A 5912-nucleotide genomic window follows, 5' to 3' on the forward strand; every position below is an offset into this window, starting at 1 on the left:
CTCCTACCCTCTGTCTCTCCCTCTCGCTGTCCCTACCTGTTTCTATCCCTCTCTCTCTCTGCCCTCTCCCCCTCTTGCTCTCTGCCCTCTCTCCCTCTCCCCCACCCCCCAGTCTATCCGTCAGCACTGGGCGGTGTCACCCAACCGTACTTCTCGTGTGTTTTCACCAGGTTCCTTAAGGTGGCCTCAGCCTCCTTCCGGCTGAAAACCTTCTTATTCTTTGCCGGCATATCATGGATCCGACCCTGGGGGAAACAGAGGAAAGAAGAGACACTGGGAGTAAGCGACAGAGGGAGGGAGGACAAGTGACAGACAAGGCCAGCCTGTACCTCCCTGACCCCGCACCCGAGAATAAAGAAGACATTAATAAACTTGCAGAATGGATGTGTGGTTGGCAAATGAAAACTTCAATATAGATCAGTGGCAGCTGGTACATTTTGGTCAGGGGAATAGAGGTTATACCTATCGGGAAAGGTTGAACAGGCTGTGAATCTTTCCCAGATGAGACTGAGAGGTGACCTAATATTCCTTAAAATTATGAAAGCGTTTAATTGGGTAAAATGCACCCGAACCCCTCGATTAGATTCCCGGCTGTAACTCATTCCCGGGTATCTGTTATTCTATATATAAACCACCCGAACACCTAGATTAGATCCCAGCCTGTAACTCACTCCTGGGTATCTGTTATTCTATATATAAACCCCCCGAACCTCTCGATTAGATTCCAGCCTGTAACTCACTCTTGGGTATCTGTTATTCTATATATAAACCACCCGAACCCCTCGATTAGATTCCAGCCTGTAACTCACTCTTGGGTATCTGTTATTCTATATATAAACAACCTGAACCCCTCGATTAGATTCCAGCCTGTAACTCACTCCCGGGTATCTGTTATTCTATATATAAACCCCCCGAACCCCTCGATTAGATTCCAGACTGTAACTCATTCCCGGGTATCTGTTATTCTATATATAAACCACCCGAACCCCTCGATTAGATTCAAGCCTGTAACTCATTCCCAGGTATCTGTTATTCTATATATAAAGCACCCGAACCCCTCGATTAGATTCACGCCTGTAACTCACTCCCGAGTATCTGCTATTCTATATATAAACCACCCGAACCCCTCGATTAGATTCCCGCCTGTAACTCACTCCCGGGTATCTGTTATTCTATATATAAACCACCCGAAACCCTCAATTAGATTCCCGCCTGTAACTCACTCCCGGGTTATCTGTTATTCTATATATAAACCACCCGAAACCCTCGATTAGATTCCAGCCTGTAACTCATTCCTGGGTATCTGTTATTCTACATATAAACCACCCAGAACCCCTCGATTACATTGCAGCCTGTAACTCACTCCCGGGTATCTGTTACTCTATATATAAACCACCCGAACCCATCGATTAGATTCCAGCCTGTAACTCACTCCCGGGCAGCATGGTGGCATAGTGGTTAGCACTGTTGCCTCACAGCGCCAGGGACCCGGGTTCGAATCCGGCCTCGGGTGACTGTCTGTGTGGAGTTTGCACATTCTCCCCGTGTTTGCGTGGGTTTCCTCCGGGTGCTCCGGTTTCCTCCCACAGTCCAAAGATGTGCGGGTTAGGTTGATTGGCTATGATAAATTGACCCTTAGTGTTAGGGGGATTAAATATACGTGGGGTTACGGGGATAGGGTGGGATATGTGTTGGTGCAGGGGTTACGGGGATCGGGTGGGATATGTGTCGGTGCAGGCTCGATGGGCCGAAATGGCCTCTATCTGCATTGTGGGGTTTCTGGGTTTCTGGTTTTCTGGGTATCTGTTATTCTATATATAAACCACCCGAACCCCTCGATTAGATTCCAGCCTGTAACTCACTCCCGGGTATCTGTTATTCTATATATAAACCACCCCGAACCTCTCGATTAGATTCCAGCCTGTAACTCACTCCTGGGTATCTGTTATTCTATATATAAACCACCCGAACTCCTCGATTAGATTCCAGCCTGTAACTCACTCCCGGGTATCTGCTATTCTATATATAAACCACCCGAACACCTCGATTAGATTCCAGCCTGTAACTCACTCCCGGGTATCTGCTATTCTATATATAAACCACCCGAACCCCTCGATTAGATTCCAGCCTGTAACTCACTCCCGGGTATTTGTTACTCTATATATAAACCACCCGAACCCCTCGATTAGATTCCAGCCTGTAACACACTCCCGGGTATCTGTTATTCTATATATAAACCACCCGAACCCCTCGATTAGAGTCCAGCCTGTAACTCACTCCCGGGTGTCTGTTATTCTATATATAAACCACCCAAACCCCTTGATTAGATTCCAGCCTGTAACTCACTCCCGGATATCTGTTATTCTACATATAAACCACCCCGAACCCCTCGATTAGATTCCAGCCTGTAACTCACTGCTGGGTATCTGTTATTCTATATATAAACAACCCTGAACTCCTCGATTAGTTTCCAGCCTGTAACTCACTCCCGGGTATCTGTTATTCTATATATAAACCCCCCGAGCCCCTCGATTAGATTCCAGCCTGTAACTCACTCTCGGGTATCTGTTATTCTATATATAAACCCCCCGAACACGTCGATTAGATTCCAGCCTGTAACTCACTCCTGGGTATCTGTTATTCTATATATAAACCACCTGAACCCCTCGATTAGATTCCAGCCTGTAACTCACTCCCGGGTATTTGTTACTCTATATATAAACCACCCGAACCCCTCGATTAGATTCCAGCCTGTAACTCACTCCCGGGGATCTGTTATTCTATATATAAACCACCCGAACCCCTTGTTTAGATTCCAGCCTGTAACTCACTCCCGGGTAACTGTTATTCTAAATATGAACCACCCGAACCCCTCGATTAGATTGCAGCCTGTAACACACACCCGGGTATCTGTTATTCTATATATAAACAACCCTGAACTCCTCGATTTGATTCCCGCCTGTAACTCACTCCTGGGTATCTGTTATTTGTAAGGTTCGCAAAATTTCGGCAGCCCTCGAAGATTATTTGATGAAAGAAAACCTGGTTGGAATGTATTTTAAAAACCCAGGACTTCAAAGATGGCTGTAGCCGACCCCGTGGCAAAAGTGAAAGACAGCCTATGAATATGAAAGAAGGATATCATAGCACTGGCTGACCTAAGGATTGAAAGAAACCAGTTTCTGAAGTACTTAAATACTTGAAGCTGTCAATCATCTGCGGTTAGGAAGTTTCAACATGGAACAGAGGAACTCTGTTTATACAAGTCCTTAGCAGTGTTGACTCAAGGGCTTAAGTGGTTGCTGTCAATCTAGTTGTGGTTGAAATGTAACCACAGCACAAAGGATTGTTTACACTAACACTTAAGATAAGGGCTCCCAATGGGATATAAAGATAGCCCCTCAGGAAGCCATTCTCTCTCTCTCTACCACCTCGCCTCCGGTGCCCTGCCTTCAAGAGGACCGTCACAGCCCACCCAAAGAAGTGGAATACCAGCAGTTACTTTTGAATTACTGGGGTATCTCTACTTCGGGCGGTGAAAAATCCAAGGCAGACCGCAGGGGCACGGAGCAGGCATTTACTGGTGAGCATAAACTTTCTGGCCCATTACAAGGCAACCTAGATCAGTATAAGGGTTGGGAACTAAAGGGGAATCTTGTTATATTGCCATTTTAGTCAATTTTCCCTCGAAGTGTCCGTCTTTTCTCCTCCCCGTTAAGTAAAAGTGTGCTGTATTCATAATTATTTTCATTGTATAGCAATTTATTCTTTACTTCAATAAAACTCTGGTTTCCTTTGCACCCAACCACTGGTCTCGTTTTGTCTATATCGCTACTGAAATAAGTCCGGTGGTCAGATCCTAAGGGGAAGCGATTCGAACCGCACGGGGCTGGTACAGCTCAGACACATGGCTGACTGACCAGGCAAAAGCCCCAAAACCAAAAACCCAAACCCCTTACAATGGCGACTGCGGCAGGACTGTCGGCGACAGTATGCGATGCAGCAGACGGTGGTCTGGGTCTGGAGAGAGCAGCAGTTATTGGTTTTCTTTTTATCACACCACTGATCTGTTTGTGGTTAGGTACCCGCAAGCTTAGGGAAGTTAAAGCAGAGGGTTGGGATAAGGAAATGGAGATTGAAGAATACCAGGCCAAGATAGAGCGCCCGGTGGACCAGTTTAGTGAGGGCAAAAGCCACCCGAGGTACGAATTAGAGTACCTGAAGTGCCTAGTTACAGAGGCCAAGAGTAATGAGATGAGGGTGTGGGAGGAGAACGCCCGCCTCATACAAGAAGTAAGAGAGCAGGAGGAAAAGGTTAGGGAGGTAAAGGCAGCGTATAAGCTGGCCTGCGACCAAGGGTTCAAGGAAGCAGATCGTGGCCCCTGTAGGGAAGAGATAGAAAGCTTGAATATGGCTTTAAAGAGGGCAAAGGGGATGATATGTCTTATCAGCCCACAGATAGGCCAGTCGAACTTTACCAGCAACCCAAATAGAACCGTCCCACAGGCAACACCCAGAACAAAGTTGGTTAGGGAATTAGAGGTCCCACGACCGCCACCCACAGCTCTGAGCTTTCAGGAGCTCTGGCAGCAAGGGGGTTGTGGAGGATGAGGTGGTAGAGGAAGCACAGCAGGCCCCGCTAGATAGTCCAGGACCAGGACCAGTGTACCCCCTCCGACAACGGAGGTACGGCCCGCCCGTTGATGACGATGACCCAGGGGCCATCCAGAATCAGTTTGTGGTGCCGTATGGCACCCACCAGCTCAGAGACATGGTTAGCCACATCCCCAAGCTCACTAAAAAGGGAGACCCCTCTCTGCACTTCAGTGAGATAGAACAAGCAGCTTGTGTTAATGACTGCGATGATGCAGAGCAAGCGAAAATGCTGCTGTTTTCCCTGGGAGGTGATCTCCTCCAGGCCCTATCTGGCGAGTACAAAAGGGGGCAGAAAGAATACGAGGATTTGAGGAACGAGATATTGGAGGCCATGGGACTCAATGATGGTAGTCCGTTCGCCTGGGTAGAAAGAACGGTGCAGCTCCCAGGGGAATCCCCGCAGGCGTTCGCAGACAGGCTGTGGCCAGTCTACTGGAGAGCATGCCCGGGAATGCCAGGGCGGGCAGCACTGAACCCAGTCCAGTTGACTCACTGGCTTCGTCGTCTCATTACAAACAGCCTACCCCAGATCCAAGCCCAGGTCGCGGCTTGGTTTGACCCCCGAAACCCCCAGACCACCGAAGAAGCGGTGATCCGCCGGCTCACAGTAGCATTTAGAAACATGAGGGGCATCGAGACACCCCAACCCAAGGGAAAAGTCCATGAGGTTAAACCTGGAGGCCAGAATAAGAAAGAGTGGCACCAGGAGGGGAACCGTCCCTCCCAGACTAAGTTAAATTGTTATGGGTGCGGGAAAGACGGTCACTGGAGAAAAGACTGTAAGAATCCCTGGAAAGATAACCAGGGAAAGAATCCCACAGCCGCAGTCCAAAAGGTAGAGACAGGAATTCCCCCCGCCTCGGTCGAGTCACTATTGGAGGCAATGCGGTCTCTTCTGACTGGCCAGGGGAGAATAGCAGCCACCACCGGTGCTTTGACCCCGTCTGCCCCATCCCACTCCCAGCAATGACTAGAGCCAGCACAGCCTGTCGACCTGTGTCTCCGCGAAAATGCTGAGGGGAGCAGGCCCTATGTTAGGATGGGGGTGAAGACGGTGCAGGGGAGATATTCAGTGGACACTGGAGCTTCCAGCACGGTGGTCCATTCAGAGGACCTGACCAATTCACCCCAGTCTAACAAGGCCCCATTTAGCTTAATGGGACCCACAGGGCACGAGCAGGGTGGGGAAAGGTCAAAACCTTTGACCATAGGTTTAAGATCCCTCCATACCATGTGGGAGGGTAACCACAAGACCA

This window comes from Somniosus microcephalus, chromosome 4, assembly GCF_052327205.1.
Source record: "Somniosus microcephalus isolate GS21.2 chromosome 4, FLI_Smic_1.0, whole genome shotgun sequence".
In the NCBI taxonomy this organism is placed as follows: domain Eukaryota; kingdom Metazoa; phylum Chordata; class Chondrichthyes; order Squaliformes; family Somniosidae; genus Somniosus; species Somniosus microcephalus.